The following is a 22406-nucleotide window of genomic DNA, read 5'->3' as shown; positions in this document are numbered from 1 at the left end:
CTGAGCTAAAATCTATTGCCAATCCTCCTCCTTTTTTTTCCCCCAAAGCCCCAGTAGATAGTTGTATGTCATCTTTGCACATCCCTCTAGTTGATGTATGTGGGACGCCGCCTCAGCATGGCCAGAGAAGAGGTGCATCGGTGCGCGTCCGAGATCCAAACCCAGGCCACCAGGAGCAGAGCATGCGCACTTAACAACCAAGCCACGGGGCCGGCCCCTGTATGCATTTCTAATATAAAGAACTGTTAGCATTCCACCTGGAGACCCTTTGGGCTCTTCCCTGCACTATCTGAATAGAAAAAGAGGAAGAGAAGCTTTTCTCTATCTGCACAATGCCAGGACATTATCTTGAGTTTGAGAGGATTTGCATGTGACTGAAAACAAAAGTGTTCCCTAGTTTGGATTTGCTTTAACAAGATCTATTGGCTGGCTTTGATGTTAAAGGTCTTTATTCAAAATTGACTACCTCTAGGGGCAACTTCAGAGTGGAGATTTGTCAGTATAAGAGAGAAGAATCCCTTTTTGATTAATTCAGTGAAATACAGTATTTTGGAAAATGGTTATATTTGAAGGCCACTTGTTAATATTCTGTTGCCAGAGTGACCTCTCTTTGTAAGTGACTACTTCATGCTATTCTTGATGATTTCTGTTTGAAAGACACACCTTGAGCTTGATAAATAAATGGCAAGCAATAAGATATATTGGAGCATATGAGGAAGCCATTTGAGGTAAAACTAATTCAGCCGGAATTTGTTTTTCCAAAAGGGTCTGTCACGTGCATTGTGTATCTGCTTTCCCATGTCCCAAAGAGAAGAGTATATGCCCTTAAGATAAGGATGCAACTTCCCCCTCATTGGCATTTCCTTAAGGATAAGCATTTCTCCCTAGGCCAGTATTTGACTGCTGCATTCATCCTGTGACCACTCAGCTCGAGACAACAGACCTGACACCAGCCATGCCCTTCCAGACAGCAGACCTGCTCCCCACTGTATCTATCAATAGCTATTCTGGCAGGGCAATCTGGCAGGGCAATCTTGTGGCTATTGTAAAAGGGACATTGAAATCCGATGTGTTACATGGTCTTTGACGGTATATAACCACTCTGTACACCCCACTTCTTCAGTGTCATTCCTTCCTTAGAGAAGGAAGGCCCTGGGCCATGGTCTTCAAAAGTTGGCTCATAATAAACTCACCCCAATTTTGATTTATAGATTGATTATGGATTATTTATGTCGACATGTTTTACAAGTAATAAAATATCTTGAAAGGAAAAAACAATAAAGCAGCAGCCCTGCATTAGACATGAAAGTTGTGCTCCCCCTGCAGGGAAAATGAGCATACAACATTGGTCGGGTACTTCATTTTATAATCGACTGGTGCCTTTCAAAACTATAGCTATTATTGTAAGAGTAAAGATACTCTTAAGAATAGTGCCACAAAATAGGTTTTCCCAGCTTCTTTTTGTCAGAGCTGAGACTGACATCAGGCTGGGGCACTTGAAGGGGCATGGAGGACTCAGCTGAGAGTTATTTAATTACTGTGAGATGATTAGCCAATAGTGAATAAGATGAGGAAAGATTAAAAAGAGGTCAAGAGAGGGCCGGCCCCGTGTCTTAGCGGTTAAGTGCACGTGCTCCGCTGCTGGCTGCCCGGGTTTGGATCCCGGGCGCGCACCAAGGCACCGTTTCTCTGGCCATGCTGAGACCGCGTCCCACATACAGCAACTAGAAGGATGTGCAGCTAGGACATACAACTATCTACTGGGGATTTGGGGGGAAAATAAATAAAATAAATAAATAAATTTAAAAAAAGAGGTCAAGGGAAATAAAGTTGGAAAAAATTAAGAAAAATAGTGCCTTCGATATATCATCTCATTATTTTTATAGCATTTTTTTTTGAGGCATGACTAGGATAGTATGTTAGATTTTTCTAAATCCTTATCTCCAGGACATATATTACTGAGTTCTTCATTATATATGATAAAGCCAAAGAAAACCTGGACAAAAGTATTCTATACTATCAACAAGGACAAAACATGTAGAACATTGCTCTATATATTAAGATTTCAGCTGTAATAGTCAAGATATATATTCATGTGTGTAAAATTATAATGATTTTCTATTTTTCTCGGGCTGTCCCCATGGTAAAATATATAGTAATAAGCAGAAAACCTGAAGAACTAGGTGATTTAAAAGACCTGATGTTTCAGCTTGTACATTCAAGGGTGAAATAGATCAATTTAAATTTCACACCTTCTCCTTTCCTTGTAGCCAGTGAAGTGTCTGGAAGACAGAAAACACATAAAATTAATTGAGAGTTAACAGTATTTGGAAGCAGTTGAGGTTAAGCACTGAACAATGAAGTCCCTTACTCCAGGAGCCATTAACACTTTGTCATATGTTTATTGTATAGATGGGTTCTCTTCTTAGATGATTTGTGTAAGTTTCATAGAAGAGAGAGAGGGCAGGAGAATTAACTATCACTCTACTGTGCACCGGTTCCTTTACTGTATTAACTCATGCAATTCTTACAGTAATCCTTTCAAGTAACTATTATAATTCATATTTAACTGATAAAGAAAATCATAGGGGCTGGCCCATTGGCACAAGCGGTTAAGTGTGTGCACTCTGCTGTGGCGGCCCGGGGTTCACCGGTTCAGATCCCGGGCATGCACCGACGCACCGCTTGGCAAACCATGCTGTGGTGGCGTCCCATATAAAGTGGAGGAAGATGAGCATGGATGTTAGCCCATGGCCAGTCTTCCTCAGCAAAATGAGGAAGATTGGCAGATGTTAGCTCAGGGCAGATCTTCCTCACACACAAAAAAATGAAAACCATGTTTAGGGGCTGGCCTGGTGGTGCAAGTGGTTATGTGCGCGCGCTCTGCTATGGCGGCCCGGGGTTCACCAGTTCGGATCCCAGGCACACCGCCGGATTGCTTGGCAAGCCATGCTGTGGCGGTGTCCCATATAAAGTGGAGGAAGATGGGCACGGATGTTAGCCCAGGGCCAGTCTTCCTCATCAAAAGAGGAGGAGGATTGGCAGATGTTACTACAGGGCTGATCTTCTTCACAAAAAAAAAAAAGAAAGGAAACCATGTTTACAATATTGATCAAGGGTAAGAGGGAAGATCTGAACATCAGTATTTTGGGTTTTATGCCTAATATTCTCTCCACTGTGATAAATATGGTACTTCAACATGGGTACTCACCATCTGGCTATTTAATACCAGCTCCTGACAACATCATTGGATGAGATGAGATGAGAAGTTTATTTCCAAAGTTATTCTATGACATTTAAACTATACTATTTATGAGTCAGATGTCAAGACATGTTTTAGAGGCATAGACAGCAACTGATTAATTCACCTACACATTTTAAAGTTTTACTAAAACTTTCATGAGCCACATTGTGTCAACTTCGTGTCAACTTTACCAACTTTAGTGCCTCACTGATCTTTTAAAAAACTCACATAGAGACAGAGATTGGATTGGTGGTTACCAGAGGGGAAGGGGGGAGGGGAGAGGACCAAAGGATTAATTCGGCACATGTGTGTGGTGATGGGTTGTAATTAGTATTTGGGGGGTGAACATGATGTAATCTATGCAGAAATAGAAGTATAATGGTGTACACCTGAAATTTATACAATGTTATAAACCAACGTTACTGCAATTAAAAAAAAAAACTCACAATTTCAATTTTCCTGTAAAGCACATTGCTGTTTTCTTCTTAGTCACTAGATGGCAGTTCTGTATCTCTGTAAATTACCACTGCAGCAGGAAACGAGAGGCCTTAAGCGAGTTTGCTCTGCACAAATGACGGATATAGGAGGATTTCTGGTCCATCATGGCTCCCTGTGTTATTCCCTGGCCATAACGGGGATGTCCAGGACTGCTTAGTCAGAGGCACGAAGCAGAGTCAGAAAGCATCCTCTAAGTTCTTCAGATGTGAGTTCAGACACCTGTCCTCACACCTGAGCACACTCGAGTTTATTGAATGTGTTCTGACTCTTACTCTCTCCCTGTAATTAATAAGTCTGGAAGCTCCATACCCCTAGAAAAAACACATGACTCATATAGCCTTTTCTTAACTAAATGGAGTTGAGGGCTATGGTCTTGCCTGAGAGTCTGATGCTTAAAGCAAACACAGCTGGTGCTCATGCAGAAGCAAAGATCGTCAGCTAGTCCCAGAGGGCTTTTATTGATGCTCCTATGGAATGAGCAAGTTTAAAATCAAACCACATTGCTTAAACCTCACTAACTGATTATTTTCAAGTAATATGCTCTGAAAATCTGCTATGTCTAAAATACTATTTCATAAAACTGAAACAATTCTGTTTTTTATTTTCTGGTATTTGAAATACTATTAAAACTGTAAATCCTTTAACATTCTACAATATACAAATAGGCAAATATCAATTATATTCTCTAAAAATGTTTGCTCCCATGTTAAAGATTAATATATGGTAGCAAAACTGGTTACCACACAGTTTTTAACTCATTTTTTGCTTTTGAAATTACATAGAAAATTTGTGTTTTGAAGTATTTTCCTAAAACTCAACATCTTTCTGATATAAATGGACTAGTTGAAAGGTAACTAGAATGAAATTTGATCTTTAAAACTCTAGCTTTGTCTAAGAATTGATAATATCAGGCAGTTGAAAGTTGGATCTCTCCACATTATGATATTTATTAATTGTGAATAATAGCCACATCTATTACAAAGTGCTGAATAATAAAAAGAAATTAAACAATATCTGCACTCTCTTACCCCACATGTACAGTTTATATGCAAATAAACTCTCAAAGGTCAGAAAAATGCTTATAATTTAAGATAACTGGTAAAATACTATCTCATTCCAGTTTTAACCTCATTTGAAATTGACTTAAAACTCTTCTCTTAGGATCCTGCTCTGATCAATGCCCCCAGGTCCCCTCAATGCCTCACTTGATTGCAAACTTATCTGAGGAATTGAATATTCCTTTCCATTTGTTCTCTTTAATGTATCTGTCATAGCGCTTTTTATACAATGACCACTTGGTACAATTTATTACTAGTTTCAGAAACATCTTAATTTTGGAACAAATCAAGGAAACAGATGTGAGGAATGTGGGGTCGCCTAGCTGATGGTGCTTCAGGGATTCCTCACGTGAGTCTTGGCATAGAAAAGTTTAAAGAGTAAAACAGCATTGGTCAGATCAAAAGTGTGGGGTGAACATAATTCTGAAGGAATAATGATGGAGACGTAAAAACAAGAAGCCACCTGAATTGCATTGGAAGGTATTAGACACATGAAAGGGCTGGGAAAAAACCTTGTTTAATGTAAGTTCTTTCTAAACTCTAAGGCAAAAAGTAACATGAATTTACATGGTAATTATAAACCACAAAACAACAATTCACAAGACAAGTAAACAACTAAAGTAGAAACCAGAGTAAGAAAAATAGAGGTTAAAGGAGAGATGGAAAGAGACGGTTGGGGTCAGAAAACATGGCTTAGTCATCCTTGAAGTCTCCCTCAGACTCTGCTCCTTCTTAGTGCTCAGTAAACACTTTGACCCCATGAGCCTGGGGAGGGGCAAAGTGAGAGGTGGTTGGAAGGGGAGACAATGCATGGATCCCTTGTGGAGGCACTGACATTGAAAATCAGTGACATTTTGCCAAGGTGTTTACCATAATATATTAAGGATTATTCTGGAAAGTTAAGGATTTTTCTGGAATGTACATTTTCATTTCATGGAAACCCCTACTAGCCCAGAGAAAGATTTAGACATTTCAGCTTTAGAAATAAAGAGAGGGGCCGGCCCTGTGGCACAGCAGTTAAGTGCTCATGCTCTGTTGTGGTGGCCCCAGGTTCACAGGTTCGGATCCCGGGTGCACGCGGAGGCACCGCTTGTCAAGCTATGCTGTGGTGGCATCCCATATAAAATAGAGGAAGATGGGCACAGATGTTAGTCCAGGGCCAATCTTCCTCAGCAAAAAGAGGAGGATTGGCATCGGAAGTTAGCTCAGGGCTGACCTTCCTCACACACACACAAAAAAAGACAGAAAGAATGAGAAACTTTTCTGTCAGTTTTAATAACGAAAACCAATTAGCATCTGGGAAACTGTTGCAATTTGAGATGAGAATGTGAAAAAAGAATTAGCTGTCACACATTGTTTTTGCTTTTCTCTGGGACAGTAAGGCTTTTGGAGGAATGAAGTTCCATCTTTGCTCTATTGAGTTTGAGAAGGTGTAAAATTCATTTGTGCTGGGCAACACTGTTGACCTGTGGAGAAAGACAAATGGTTCAAGCAGCTGATCTAAAGGAATAATTGAGCTCATAAAAGTTTTTAGCTTATAAAGGGTGCTTCTTCTTTATTGAACTTTACTGGACATCCATTGACCTATATGTGCAAGGTATTTGTGGTAGGTATTGAAGGAAATACAAAGAATTATAGGGTTCCAAGATCCTCCACATACATGAAATGGTTTGCAAGATGTAATTTGATTCTGCCAAGGTATTTAGTGTATGTTGTATTACTCAACCTAAAAAAATTGGGAATGTTATTGAGAACTTGTAATTAAAGACAGCTTCTTAGGAGAGGTGGACTAGATCAAGTCCTCAAAGGGATCACTTTTGGGTAGGTGGAGGGAAGAAAGAGTGAGGATTTCAGATGGAGGAAGAGAGGAAATGTACAGACGTAGAAAGGAACGTGGCATTTGGGCATGGGGGTGGGGAGGCCATGACAGGCACAGTCTTCCAGTGATTGAGAGGCAGCTCAGTTTCCTCCTCTAGGAGCCCAGCACTGCTTCCCACCTTCTGGCCCCCTCCACCAGCAGACTCCACGCTTGAACTAAGGCCTATCTTTTTTGTGTGTGTGTGAGGCAATCAGCCCTATGCTAACACCTGCCAATCCTCTCTTTTTGCTGATAAAGACTGGCCCTGGGCTAACATCCGTGCCCACCTCCCTCCACTTTATATGGGACGCCGCCACAAAATGGCCTGCCAAGCGGTGCATTGGTGCACACCCGTGATCTGAACTGGCGAACCCCGTGCCGCCGCAGTGGAATGCGCACACTTACCAGCTTGCGCCACCGGGCTGGCCAAGACCTATCTTATCTGGATCGCTGCCTAGTCTCTCAACAGGTCCCTTTACTTCCAGTCTTAATTTCTTCTACTCTTTCCTCCACAATGCCTCCAGAGTTACCTTCTAGAATAGAAATTTGCTTAAATCTGATATCTGCTTAGTCTCCTTCAATGACCGCTCAGAGCATCCGAGAGAACATTCAGACTCCTGAGCTGGACGTGCAGGCTTTCCTGCGTGTTGCTGTTCTGGGAGATCAAGATTTGGCCACCCTGAAATACATCTCTTTATCTTGATTGTTTTCTCTGTGGGACATTTGACTCCCCCACCAACTTCCTAAAGAATTTGACGTAGTAACTCCTTCCTGGAACAGATCTTCTATCTGATGGCTGTAATATAATGTAAAATAGACGTTACAATAGAAAAGGCACGAACAAGCACATCTTATGGGAAGTTCTGTCTCTCTGGCCACATTCTCTGGATGGCCCTGCAAGGAGTTGCCAGACAAACACTTACATTTATAAGGGAAATCTCCATTTGTAAAGGTATCTCCCTCTCTGTATTGGGAAGGGGGGATGACCTCATTTCTAGAAACTTATTGATGTAGAAGGTGAGGACTTAAATCTGCATAATAACCTTACTCTTGTTTACTGTGCTTTAGTGGTAATCTCCTGTAACTGATGCCCCCAACCCCCAACATCCTCCTTTGTCTTTAGCTGAAGATGGTATTTAAGATGAGAATTTCTGCTAGTGTGTTGAAAAATGCAGTATTCTTGGTTTCTCCCATGTATACCTGTTATTAAACTTGGTATTATTTTCTCCTGTTAACCTGTCTTGTTAATTACTTGACCAGCCATAAGAACCATAAGCAAAAGGGCAGAGGGGCATTCTCCCTCTTCCCCTACACTGTCCTCATCTTTAGCCTCATCACCCACAGTGTCCTACATGTTCACATTTTTCCAGCCTTAAAAATACCCCCATTTTCTGATAACTTTAGCATCCTTTATATCTGTCTTTCTTTAATATGTGTTCCTTCTGTTTTCCTGCCCCCTTTTTTAATCAAATTAATTCCTATTTCTTAATATAAACTCATGTCAAGTGTTCCTTCCTCATGGACACTTTTCCTGAGAGGTCTCCATCTAGAGACCCCTTTTGATGTCCCCACTCTGGGAGCCTATACTTATTTACTTTTTCACAACTGTTGTTTTATTCATGTTTCATAGACAGCGAGCTCCTTAAAGCTGAGACTATCCTTCTTCTTGATAAATAAATGGCAAGAAATAGGATATATTGAAGCATATGAGGAAGCCATTTGGTGTAAAACTAATTGGGCCTGACCTTGTTCTTTTTTTTCGAAACGTGGCCTGTAGCTTCTGTTCATCCATTGTATATCCGCTTTAAGCAATTAACATGTCTCAAAGACAAAAGCAATGCCCTTAAGATCTAAATGCAACTTTCCCCCATTGGCATTTCCCTAAGGATAAGCATTTCTCCCTAGGCTAGGATTTGATTGCTGTGCTCATCCTGTGGCCACCCAACTCGAGACAACAGCCGTGCCCATGGAGACTGCAGACCTGATACCCACTGTTTCCATCAATCGACATGCCAACTGTCAATATCGTGGCTATTGTAAAAGGAACATTGCAATCACATGTGGTACATGCTCTTTGATGGTATATAACCACTCTGTACACCTCACTTCTTTGGGGTGTTCCATTTCTTCATGAAAGGACTCTCCCAGGCTATATGGTCTTCAAATGTTGGCTCATAATAAACTCACCCAAATTTTGATTTATAGGTTGGTTATGAATTATTTGCGTTGACATTCTATTTGTCCCTCCAGTATCTAAACACAGTACCTGACACCTTTCGTGCACTCAGACAATGTTTGATGAGTGAATATGTGGGAGACCACACTGGCTGGAGCAGAAGGGGCTTTTCGGGGAGTGGTAGAAAATTCGCTCGTGTTCCTACCATAGTGGTTGAGGCTGTGGGCTTTGGACCAGTTTGTCTAGGAACCAATCACAGTTATTCCACTTTTAACTGGGGAACCTGTGCAAAGTGTTTACTCTCTGAGCCTTAGTTTCCTCATCTAAAAAATGGGGCTACTGAGAACTCCTGTCTCATAGGGTTTTAGTGAGATTTAAATACATTAACTTATGTAAAGTACTTAGAAGAGCTCCTGGCACATAATAGACACTAAAATGTTAGCTGTTATGTTATCATTATTGCTCTTATATCTGAGCAATATTCTGGTTTTGAAAAGATGCTTTCATAACATAGTTGATCCTCATTATATGTGGATTCCGTGTTTGCACACTTGCCCACTAGCTAAAATGTACCGACAGCCTCCAAATCAACACTCACAGGGCTTTCATGTCCATTTGCAGATATGCACAAAATGGTGAAAAATTTGATTCACTCGATGTGCACGTTCCCAGCTGAGGGGGACAAGGTGAAACTCTGCCCTCTTGTTTCAGCCCACACTGTAAACAATTGTCCTTCTTGCAGTCTATTTAGTGCCTCATTTCTTATCTTTTTTGCCTTGTGTTGGTGACTTTGCTGTTTAATATGTCCCCTGTGTGTAGCGCTGCAATGCTGCCTGGTGTCCCTCAGGGCAAGAGGCTGTGATGTGCCTTTACAGAGAAAGTATGTGTGTTCGACAAGCTTCTTTCAGACAGGAGGTACAGTGCTGTTGGTGTGAGTTCAATGTTAATATATCAACAATACATATTAAATAAGATGACTTTAAAGAGAAACACACAGAACAAGGTTATGTATTGATCAGTTGAAGAAAATGTGACTAAGGCTTGCAGGAACCTAACCCTGCATTTCCCGTAGGAGCAGTGGGTCATATTCACCAAATCAGTGTTCATAGTGACTTTAGAATGCCACACTGTGCATAACGAGAACTGACTGTATCTTGTGTAATCCTCACATACTCCTTAACTGTAGGCATGGCAGGGAACAGGGTGTCCACATTTTACTATTAAAGTAAGGTTATTGAAGACCTTATGAGCCAAGTAGAGAGTTTAAAATATTTTGTGCTCAGCATAAGAGCCATGAGTTTTTGAGCAAGGAAGATCTATGATGCACTGATGTTTAAGGAAAAATTACCTGGCAAGAGAATGTAGTTTTGAGAGGAAGAGGGAGAACTGATTCGGAAAGGAGGACCAGCTGTTAACCTCTCCAAGTATTCCCATTGCTAGGTGAGGAGATTCAGAGCTAAGGTGCTGATGTGATAAAGGAAAAGTATCAGCCAAAGGATGAAATAATGGATTTGGTAACCATATATAGGGTATAAATTAGGCTGTGGTTATCAAAGAAGGGTCCCTGAACCAGCAACATCAGCATCATCTGGGAACTGGGTAGAAATGCAAATTCTCAGGTGCTGCTGCAGATATGCTGAACTGGAAACTCTGGGGTGGGGCCTGGCAATCTGGGTTTCAACAAGGCCTCCAGGTGCTTCTGGTGCCCATCAAGTTTAAGAGACAATGAATTAGAAAAATGATTCCAACATGTCACCATGCCCAGGTAAGCTGCAAGGCAAGGAGGTGGGATTTGTTTGGAGGATAAGATGTATTTTAAATTTTAGGAAAAAGTTGTTTAGTTTCTGTTTCTTTGTAAGGATTCCAGAGATGCCATTTTAGCTCTCTGCGTGTGAAGCTCTTTTTTCCACAATATGTTCTTCTTTAGAGAGCCCTTGGGAAGTTATTTACCACTTACCACATGTTCTGAGAGCCCCTTCCTTCTTGAAATCCCCTTTCAGACTTTAAAAACTGCTTTGTTTTTGTGCACAATCTCCTCTATTTCAAATCTGGATTTCTCTTCCTGTAGGATCATGTATGGCACATGTAGCCTTACCATAAATTTGGGATGCCATTGGTTTGTTACAAAACCTTAGAATGTTTTAGAATTTAGAACCTGATGAATACAGAATTTATATGCTTCTGTGTAGGACTCATACTTTTCAGAGGTCTAGAGGTAACCCAACTTGCCAGTAATGTGGCCTTAGATTTAGCAGAACTTGAAAATCTGAATAGAGTAGAAAATGAATTACATATCTCATGTTAACATTTAAAAAATAATGATCACAATGTTAACTTACCAATAAGCACTTTCTATATTCTAGGCTCTGAAAGTATCTTGCTTACATAATAATCATGATAAAGTTTCAAAGAGGAGCCAATTATCTTTTCAGCAAAAGCTTTACTTGAGTGTATCTTGGCTTCCTTTTTGACAGTTTTAGCCTAAATGTTACAGTAATGTTTTCTTTTTCTGGGAATCATATAATCTTGTATTTGGTGAAAATTTTAATTTTTAATGGCCACTTGTATTTTGTGATATGCAAGTGTTCAAACGATGTATAAGAACTAACTATTACCACCCACATATAAGATTATATAGGAATGGAAGAATTTTGGCTGATGTTGGATACAATGATTCAGCCAAAGTAGATGGCAGACTCTACCACTTATAATGATTTAGTGGTTTGAAGCAGTATTTTTAAATACAAAGAATCTCAAAATTGGTAATATATAAAGTATATTACTTACTGTGTTAACTAACCAAAATAGTTAATTTTATGTTTCCTCCATTTGTAAGGATACACCCATTACATAGATTCTGTACAAAGTTGCATAGATCACTTTTTCCTTTTCAAAATTGATTTATTTTAATTTTTAATAGTGAGAACCTTAGTGTTAGGTAAACTGCTGCACAATTACTGGAAATGCTGAGAGTCTTTTTGAAAAGTGTAGAAGTCTAAAGATAATGAAAAGTACATTTCTCCAATGTCAAGTCCCTTGAGGATCTGATAGGCCTCTGTCTAGTTGTACCCTGAAGAAATGGATGATAAAGTACCAGCACAGGACACGAGGGAACAGGCTGCCAACTCGAGGGTTTCCCATGGACAACAGAATGCCTGGCAGAGTCTTGGAGATGAAATCTGGGCTTTGTCCATGGGTGGGCCCTGAGAGGAGGATTTTGCTTAAATGACAGAGAATAGACAACATTTTTTCTTGATAATACATAATACTTACCATGTAAATTTCTTTATAAATCTCTGAATAAAATAAAAAATATAACCTGTATAGAAATCAACTCTTACTGACAAGCCCCACAGCCTTCTCTAGAAAGTTCAACAGAAAACGTGTCAGCTAACTGTGAATTGGTCTTCTCTGAAAGCCAGCCAGCCCTTCACTGATAGCCCTGGATAAGAAAGGCCAGATACAATTCTTTGAAGATGTTTAGCTGAATTCAGAACCAAAAATTCTACCTCCAGTTGGCTCTTCTGTGAGAATGGGTGGCCGGCCTTATTTCACAGGCTGGGCAGTTGAGGTTTCAGATGAGCTTAATTGCTCTGTTTCCCAGGGATGGAAAAGCTGGACTGTGACATCGATTCAGGGCTGAGATTTTGCAGGTAAAGATAGGGTCATAGAGGGGAATAAAGATTTCAGCAAATTGTTTTTTTATTTTCTACAGTGGAAATAATTTAAGAAGCAGATAGTCTCTCACTTTAACTTCTCTTCCCCGTTCTCCATCTGAAATATCACTGTAAAAATTCTCTTTATAAAAATTTCACTCTTGGAGGAGTGACGTCAGCATCATGGTGGAGTGAGCTTTCCCGTGAATTCTTCCCCCCACAAGATACAACAAAAGAAACAGCCACAGACCAACAACGGAATCCCAGACAGTGAAAACCTAGAGTGGAGGGATCCACACTGCCGCACATCTGAGAGCCAAACGTGCTGGGCCCCCGGAGGAAGTGGGGAGAGGTAAGGAGAACTCCGCTCCCTCTCCATCAGATCAGTGATCCCGGTCCGCGCGGCTCCCAGAGAGGGGGGAGGGGCGGCCCTCGGCGGGAAAACTGTAGCTCTTCGGGATCTCTCAGCCAGTGGGAAACTCCCGCACAGAGGACTCAGAGGAGCCACAGGGCTACCATCAACATCTGAGCACCCCAGAGAGCGGATAAAGAGGGGCAAACGAGAAGCCTCCCACGTCAGGGACCCAGAGGGCAAAAGAGAGTGCTCCCCCCTCCCCGCAACCCGGAGTCTGCAGCTTGACCAGACCTAGCGATCCGAGGCAGACATGAACAAGCTGGACTGGACCCGTGGATCACAGCGGGGGAAAAAAAAAAACTGCGGATCGCAGCAGAAAAACTGGGGCAGAGCGCAGGGGGCTTAGACTACACAGCCCTTTACCACCAGACAGTGGCGGCAGGTGGAAATTGCAACCAGAGACTTCCAGGATGAGGAAAATCAAAACCAACACAGGAACCAAAATGCAAAAATATATGAAATCACCAGACCAGAAACAAAATGACAAGCACCCAGAAATAAACCCTGAAGACACAGAAATCCATAAACTAAATGACAGAGATTTCAAAATAGCTATCATAAAAACACTCAACGAAATACGAGACAACACAGACAAACAATTCAATGAGATTAGGAGTTTCTTCACAAAAGAGATTGAAATCATAAAGAAAAACCAATCAGTGCTGATGGAGATGAAGAACACAATGGAGGAGATAAAGGAGAATCTGGAATCTTTAAAGAACAGAGCTGACAATATGGAGGAAAGAATTAGCACTTTAGAGGATAGGAATACAGATATACTCCAGATGGAAGAAGAGAGAGAACTAAGACTAAAAAGAAATGAAGAAAGACTCCGAGAAATATCTGACTCTATTAGAAAATGTAACATAAGAATTATAGGTATTCCTGAGGGAGAGGAGAGGGAAAGAGGAACAGAGAGCCTATTCAAGGAAATAATAGCTGAAAATTTCCCAAATCTGAGGAAGGAGCAGGAAATACCAGTAAGCGAAGCCAACAGGACACCTATATATATTAACAGACAAAGGCCTTCACCACGACACCTAGTGCTAAGGCTAGCCAGGGTCAACGACAAAGAAACAATATTAAGGGCAGCTAGACAAAAACAAAAAATAACCTACAAAGGAACTCCCATCAGGCTCTCAGCGGATTTCTCAACAGAAACTTTTCAGGCTAGAAGAGACTGGAATGATATATTCAAAATACTAAAAGACAAAAACTTTCAGCCAAGAATACTCTATCCAGCAAAAATATCCTTCAAATATGATGGAGAAATAGTAACTCTCCCAGATAAACAAAAGCTAACGGAGTTCATGGCCACGAGACCCCCACTACAAGAAATACTCAAGAAGTCCCTCAGGCCTGAAAAAAAAGAAGAGAAAGGGAACACAAAGCTTGGAGGAAGGAGAAAAGTAGGTAGACAAAATCAGAGAAATAGTAGATCTTTACCGGAATAGGTTAGCAACCACTTAAATACTAAACTCAAAGATTAAAGGAAGAAATTCACCAAAAATAAATTTAACCTCATCACTGTAAACACACAGCCACAACACAAGATAGAATAAGGTGTAACAAGAGCAACTTAGAAGGGGAAGAGGAAAGTGACTGAACTGACTTAGTATAAGGAAGTAGGAGGCTATCAGATAATGGACTATCTCATACACAAGATTTTTTGCCCAAACCTCAAGGTAACCACTAAGCAAATAATCAAAGCAAAACCACATATGATAAACAAAGAGAAAACTAGAAGAGTCATAAGACAGAACAACCAAACTGAATTGGCAGTCCAAAACAAATGGGACAAGAAACAAAGGAAATGCAAAAGAACCAGAAAATAAGTGACAAAACAGCAACATTCAGCCCTCATATTTCAATAATTACCTTAAATGTAAATGGATTGAACTCTCCAATCAAAAGATACAGAGTGGCAGGATGGATTAAAAAGCAAGACCCAACAATATGCTGCCTTCAGGAAACACATCTTAGCACTAAAGACAAGCACAGGCTCAGAGTGAAAGGATGGAAGACAATACTCCAAGCTAATGGCAAACAAAAGAAAGTAGGTGTTGCCATACTCATATCAGACAAAGTAGACTTCAAGATAAAACAGGTTAAGAAAGACAAAGAAGGGAAATATATAATGATAAAAGGGACACTCCATCAAGAAGACATATCACTTATAAATATATATGCACCCAACATAGGAGCACCAATGTACATAAAACAACTATTAACAAACCTAAAAGGAGAAATCAACAACAACACAATAATAGTAGGGGATCTTAACACCCCACTTACAGCAATGGATAGATCATCCAGACAAAAAGTTAATAAAGAAATATTAGACTTAAATGAAAAACTGGACGAGATGGACCTAGTAGACATATACAGAGCACTCCACCCAAAAACAGCTGACTACACATTCTTCTCAAGTGCGCATGCAACATTCTCTAGGATAGACCACATGTTGGGAAACAAAGCAAGCCTCAATAAATTTAAGAAGATTGAAATCATAACAAGCATCTTTTCAGACCATAAGGCTATGAAACTGGAAATGAACCAGGAAAAAAAAACTGGGAAAGTGACAAAAATGTGGAGATTAAACACCATGCTACTGAACAACCAATGGATCATTGATGAAATGAAAGGAGAAATCAAAAACTATCTGGAAACAAACGAAAATGATAACATGCCATATCAAACCATATGGGATGCAGCAAAAGCGGTCCTGAGAGGGAAACTCATAGCGATACAAGCCCACCTTAACAAACAAGAAAAAGCCCTAATAGGCAACCTTAAATTACACCTAACAGAACTAGAAAAAGAAGAACAAACAAAGCCCAAAGCCAGCAGAAGGAGAGAAATAATAAAAAATCAGAGCAGAAATAAATGATATTGAGACCAAAAAAACAGTAGAAAGGATTAATGAAACAAAGAGTTGGTTCTTCGAGAAGATAAACAAAATCGACAAACCCTTAGCCAGGCTTACTAAGAAAAAAAGAGAAAAGGCTCAAGTAAATAAAATTAGAAATGAAAGAGGAGAAATTACAACGGATACCATGGAAATACAGAGGATTATAAGAGAATACTATGATAAATTATATGCCAACAAATTGGACAATCTAGAAGAAATGGATAAATTCTTAGACTTATACAACCTCCCAAAATTGAACCAAGAAGAAATGGAGAATCTGAATAGACCAATAACAAGTAAAGAGATTGAAATAGTAATCAAAAACCTCCCAAAAAATAAAAATCCAGTACCAGGTGGCTTCTCCAGTGAATTTTACCAAACATTCAAAGAAGATTTAATACCCATCCTCCTCAAACTATTCCAAAAAATAGAGGAAGATGGAACACTTCCTGAATCATTCTATGAGGCCAACATCACCCTGATACCAAAACCAGACAAAGACAATACAAAGAAAGAAAATTACAGGCCAATATCGCTGATGAACATTGATGCAAAAATCCTCAACAAAATATTGGCAAACCGAATACAACAATACATTAAAAAGATCATACACCATGATCAAGTGGGATTTATACCAGAGACGCAGGGATGGTTCAACATCCGCAAATCAATCAACGTAATACATCACGTTGTCAACAAAACAAAGAATAAAAACCATATGATCGTCTCAATAGACGCAGAGAAGGCATTTGACAAGATACAACATCCATTTATGATAAAAACTCTCAATAAAATGGGAATAGAAGGAAAGTACCTCAACATAATAAAGGCCATATATGACAAACCCACAGCTAACATCATACTCAACGGGGAAAGACTGAAAGCCATTCCTCTGAGAACAGGAACGAGGCAGGGCTGCCCACTCTCACCACTCCTGTTCAACATAGTACTGGAGGTTTTGGCCAGAGCAATTAGGCAAGAAAAAGGAATAAAAGGAATCCAAATAGGTAACGAAGAAGTGAAACTCTCACTATTTGCAGATGACATGATTGTATATATAGAAAACCCTAAAGAATCTGTTGGAAAACTGTTAGAAACAATCAACAACTACAGCAAAGTTGCAGGGTACAAAATCAATCTACAAAAATCAGTTGCATTTCTATATGCTAATAATGAACTAACAGAAAGAGAGCTCAAAAAGATAATACCATTTACAATTGCATCAAAAAGAATAAAATACCTAGGAATAAATCTTACCAAGGAGGTGAAGGACCTATACAATGAGAACTACAAGACATTGTTGAGGGAAATCCACGATGACATAAAGAAATGGAAAGATATCCCATGCACGTGGATTGGAAGAATAAACATAGTTAAAATGTCTATATTACCTAAAGCAATCTACAGATTCAATGCAATCCCAATCAGAATCCCAATGACATTCTTCACAGAAATAGAAAAAAGAATACTAAAATTTATATGGGGCAACAAAAGACCCCGAATAGCTAAAGAAATCCTAAAGAAAAAGAACAAAGCAGGAGGCATCACAATTCCTGACTTCAAAACATACTACAAAGCAATAGTAATCAAAACAGCATGGTACTGGTACAAAAACAGACACACAGGTCAATGGAACAGAATTGAAAGCCCAGAAATAAAACCACACATATACGGACAGCTAATTTTTGACAAAGGTGCTAAGAACATGCAATGGAGAAAGGAAAGTCTCTTCAATAAATGGTGTTGGGAAAACTGGACAGCCACATGCAAAAGAACGAAAGTGGACCATGTGCTATCGCCATTCACAAAAATTAACTCAAAATGGATCAAAGACCTGAAGGTGAGACCTGAAACTCTAAAACTCATAGAAGAAAATATAGGCAACACACTATTTGACATTGGGTTTAAAGGAATCTTTTCGGATGACATGCCTACCCAGACTAGGGAAACTAAAGAAAAAATAAACAAGTGGGACTTTGTCAGATTAAAGAGCTTTTATAAGACAAATGAAACCAGAATCAAGATGAACAAACAACCAACCAGCTGGGAGAGAATATTTGCAAAACATACATCTGACAAGGGGTTGATTTCCATAATATATAAAGAACTCACACAATTGAACAACAAAAAAACAAACAACCCGATCAAAAAATGGGCAGAGGAAATGAACAGACACTTCTCCAAGGAAGATATACAGATGGCCAATAGGCACATGAAAAGATGCTCAACATCACTAATCATCAGGGAAATGCAAATCAAAACAACACTAAGATACCACCTCACGCCTGTTAGAATGGCTATAATCACCAAGACAAAAAACAACAAATGTTGGAGAGGATGTGGAGAAACAGGAACCCTCATACACAGCTGGTGGGAATGCAAATTGGTGCAGCCTCTATGGAAAACGGTATGGAGATTCCTCAAAGAATTAAAAATAGAGATGCCCTATGATCCAGCCATCCCACTACTGGGAATCTATCCAACGTACCTGAAATCAACAATCCAAAGAGGCTTATGCACCCCTATATTCATTGCAGCATTATTCACCATAGCCAAGAAGTGGAAGCAACCTAAGTGTCCCTCGACTGACGATTGGATTAAGAAAATGTGGTATATATATACAATGGAATACTACTCAGCCATAAAAAAAGACAAAATCGTCCCATTTGCAACAACATGGATGGGCCTGGAGCGTATTATGTTAAGTGAAATAAACCAGAAAGAGAAAGACAAGCACTGTATGATCTCACTCATATGTGGAATATAAACCAACACATGGACAGAGAAAACTGGACTGTGGTTACCCGGGCAGTGGGGGTGGGGGGTGGGCACAAAGGTTGAAGGGAATCATATATGGGGTGATGGACAAACAAAAATGTACAACCCAAAATTTCACAATGTTATAAACCATTAAAACATCAATAAAAAAAAAAGAAGAAAGTAAAAAAAAAAATCAATCAGGATGCTGGGGAACTCGGAATGCAGTGACAAATGAATCTCACTGTATTACAAGCATGTGACATAACCACACAGAAGGGGTGGGGATGAAAGGTGCTGACCTAAGTAACTTTGGAAGACAGTGTTTTGATGGGATACTGTAAAACTAAAGTACTGGACACAAACACTGTACTCTAGGTGGTAAATTTGTTTTTCATAAGGGTATGGATTAGCGATTCCGAAACTAGTTGACACATTACTAAATATATTGTAGATAACTGGAGTTATGTTTCTCACTGTTGGTGAAAGAAGTTACAAATAAACAAAAGGAGAATGCTAGAATAAACTCTGTGGTGCTGGATAGGAGTTGGAAGTATCAGTATAAATCCATGTCTCTTTCAATATATCTATCCAGATAGATAGATAGATAGATTGATAGATAAATTGATAGACTGATATATAGATGTGTATACCTGAGTTTATATTCATACATACATTTCCAAGCTCTGCTGAGAGGGTCTAGAAGCAGTGACACTCTAGTATCAATGAGCACACCTAGTTCTCAGATCTTGGTTTCTAAATATCATTCTCCAATAAAAAGAACCAGGTTTTCTTGGAGAAATGGCTAATTCTAGGGCTGGAGATGGAAAATACAAGCTGAGCCTGGAGCATCTTGCAGTGCCAGAAAGTAGGAAAGTGCTTTAAAAAAAAAAAAAAAAAAAAAAAACAGAAAATGACGAGATGTGTCAAAAGGAATCAATCTGAAAGACTTCCCAATGGCTCAAGCTGGAAAACTATGAACAACAAAATAAATAATGGTAGCATTGGATTATTACCCAGAGAATAAAATAAATATCCATGAGTCTATATGGATATAAAAAATATTTGGGCCTGCCCCATGGCATTGTGGTTAAGTGCACGTGCTCCACTGCTGGCAGCCCAGGTTCAGATCCTCGGCGTGCACTGATGCACCGCTTGTCAGGCCATGCTGTGGTGGCATCCCATATAAAGTGGAGGAAGATGGGCACAGATTTTAGCCCAGGGCCAGTCTTCCTCAGCAAAAAGAGGAGGATTGGCATAGATGTTAGTTCAGGGCTGATCTTCCTCACACACACACAAAAAAAGATTAAATAAAAAAGGAAGGAAAGGAAGGAAGAAAGAAAATAGGGGAAATAAAAGAATGAGAGAAAAAGAGCAAGAAAGGAAGAAGGACGGGAGAGGAATGGGGGTAATATTCCTCACAGAATTCCAAATAATAAATGTGGCTGGATAGCATGAAATAGAAAATCGCCACTAGAACACCACAGTAATAATTACTGTGGGCCAGATGACTGATGAATGCAAAAACTGTGGGTGAAACTTAAACAAGAAACAGTACATTTGCAGAGCCTCAAAGTATCTCCCTCCAAATACTTAACTTTTTTCTCTTAATTTCTTTAAAAGACCTATGACTATTTAAAGCAAAAATTGTAACACTGTATTGTGGAATTTATAACATGAGTAGATGTAAAATTTATGACAACAATAGCACAAAGGACAGAGGTAAATGGAACTGTTCTGTAGCAAGGCTTCCATATTTTACATTGATTAAACCGGTGCACTATTAAGTCTAGGTAGGTTGTGGTGTGTTAAAGATGAATATTGTAATCTGGACCTACCACTAAAAAATGCCTAGGTGTGTCATTTAAATGCCAATAAAGGAATTAAACAGCATACAAAAAGCATTTGTACAAGAATTTTCGCAGGAGATGACCTGCACGTCCCCAGGAGGAAGATGAGCACGCTGCGGGTCATCCACAGAGCAGAACGCCCTCAGCCGTGCCGAGGAGCAAGCGCTGACACACACAGGATGGGAGAGTCTCATCAACCTCGTGCTGAGGGAGGCAAGCTGGACAGAAAACAATACACGTGGGATGATTTCAGCCAAGTTGAACCTATGGTGAAAAAACCAGAACAGTGGTTGCCTCGGGGGAAGGAGAAAATTGCCTGGGAAGGAACAGGAAGGAGTTTTCTGGGAGTGATGGAAATATTGTATTCTTAAATGGGTGAAGGTTATATGGACATGTTTATTTGCCAAAACTGTACGGTTGATATTTGTGCCTTTCAGTGTGCATACACTCTATCCCACACACACACACAAAGGACTAAAAGAATCATAAAGTGATGTGGGAAAGGGATGGAGTGTGGATGAAACAAAAATGGCAGATTATTAGTAGTTTTTGAAGCTGGGTGATGGGTCTACTATGCTATCTTGTTTATTTTGTACATTGTTTAAATTGTTCTGTAATAAAACACTTGTATAAGAAGACAAACTTGATATACAGTGTTCGCTGGTTAAGTTATCGGTTACATTTGGGGAGGAAGGAGGGAGAAAGGGATTGTCGGGGACTGAGTGAAGCTGGTGCTAGTTCTTGGTCACAGGAGTGTGTTCACTTTGCAATAATTCTTTGAGGTTTACATGGATGACTTATGCATATATTTCTCTATGCATGTTATACATCAATAATCATTTTAAATCCTGCGTATTTGCACAAAGATACTAACTCAATGTCTCAGAATAACAGCAGTGTTTTGTTTTAAAATGGAACACGTTCACTCATGACATCATCAGATGGATTTTAATACTGCCAAGTATCTATTAATGCCCTCACCCTTGCATGGCTCCCTGGGTCTTTCCATTTTTGCCTCATCTGGTAAGTGGCATGGATTTGAGTTTTTATGACGCCATCTTTTTCCAGCAAGATCCACCTCCACAACGATGCTCACCAAGGCCTCAACACCTAGTATAGTGCCGTGTTCACAACATGCACTCAAGACATGTGGGATTGGGTTGAATGAGGAACAAAATTAGGAGCACATGATGTTTGTAACTTATGTCTAGGTGCCATACCGTGACTTAGGAAATTGGTAGGGTTTTTCGATAGATTTGCTATGCCTTCCAATTTTTCCTATTTAAAGCAATGGGAAATAGGGTCTCAGAGTTCTTTCTCAGAGAAAGTTTGACAATTCAGGCACAGATTACTGACAATTTTTAATGGCATATGACTTTCCCATTTCATCTATTTTTTAAGTTTTTAATTCCTTACCTTGGAAATGACCTAACTTTGCTTCTTCCAAATCTTGTAATAGTACTGATGCTACAGAAAGTCTGGCCATGGATATTCTGCTGTTGTACCTCCTTCCTGCAAAGAAGTGGAGCTGCGCATCCACCAGTCTGAGAAGCATGTGGTGCTGTAGTATTTCGAGTCAATCAGAGAAGCTAACTGGAAAAATGACTTCAGAGAATTATCACCATAACCCCCAACAGCAACAAATTATTTTGCTTATTTTGTGATTCTGAGGGTATATTTTAAAAAGGATATTAAAACTGGTTCCCAAGGAGCCAGCCCTATAGTAGAGCAGAAATTGCATATTACTTTCCTACACAAACTTGCCTAAAATTGTGGGAAGGACCAACGGGAAGTTTCAGTGCTGTTGCCTGTGTTAATGCAGCCAAGAGGTCCACACAGGGATAAGGAAGTCCAGTGAACAAGCCTGTGTGCAGCGTCGGAGAAGGGGCGTGCATGTGGTCCCTGAAGAGGCTTTGGGGTCACTTACCAGTGCACTTGAGTTTCCTGTCTGTATAATGCAGGAGTTGGGGCTGCCCACTGTGA

Source organism: Diceros bicornis, chromosome 41, assembly GCF_020826845.1.
Source record: "Diceros bicornis minor isolate mBicDic1 chromosome 41, mDicBic1.mat.cur, whole genome shotgun sequence".
NCBI lineage: Eukaryota > Metazoa > Chordata > Mammalia > Perissodactyla > Rhinocerotidae > Diceros > Diceros bicornis.
The sequence above is the reverse complement of the archived record's forward strand: the minus strand, read 5'-3'. Positions refer to the sequence as shown.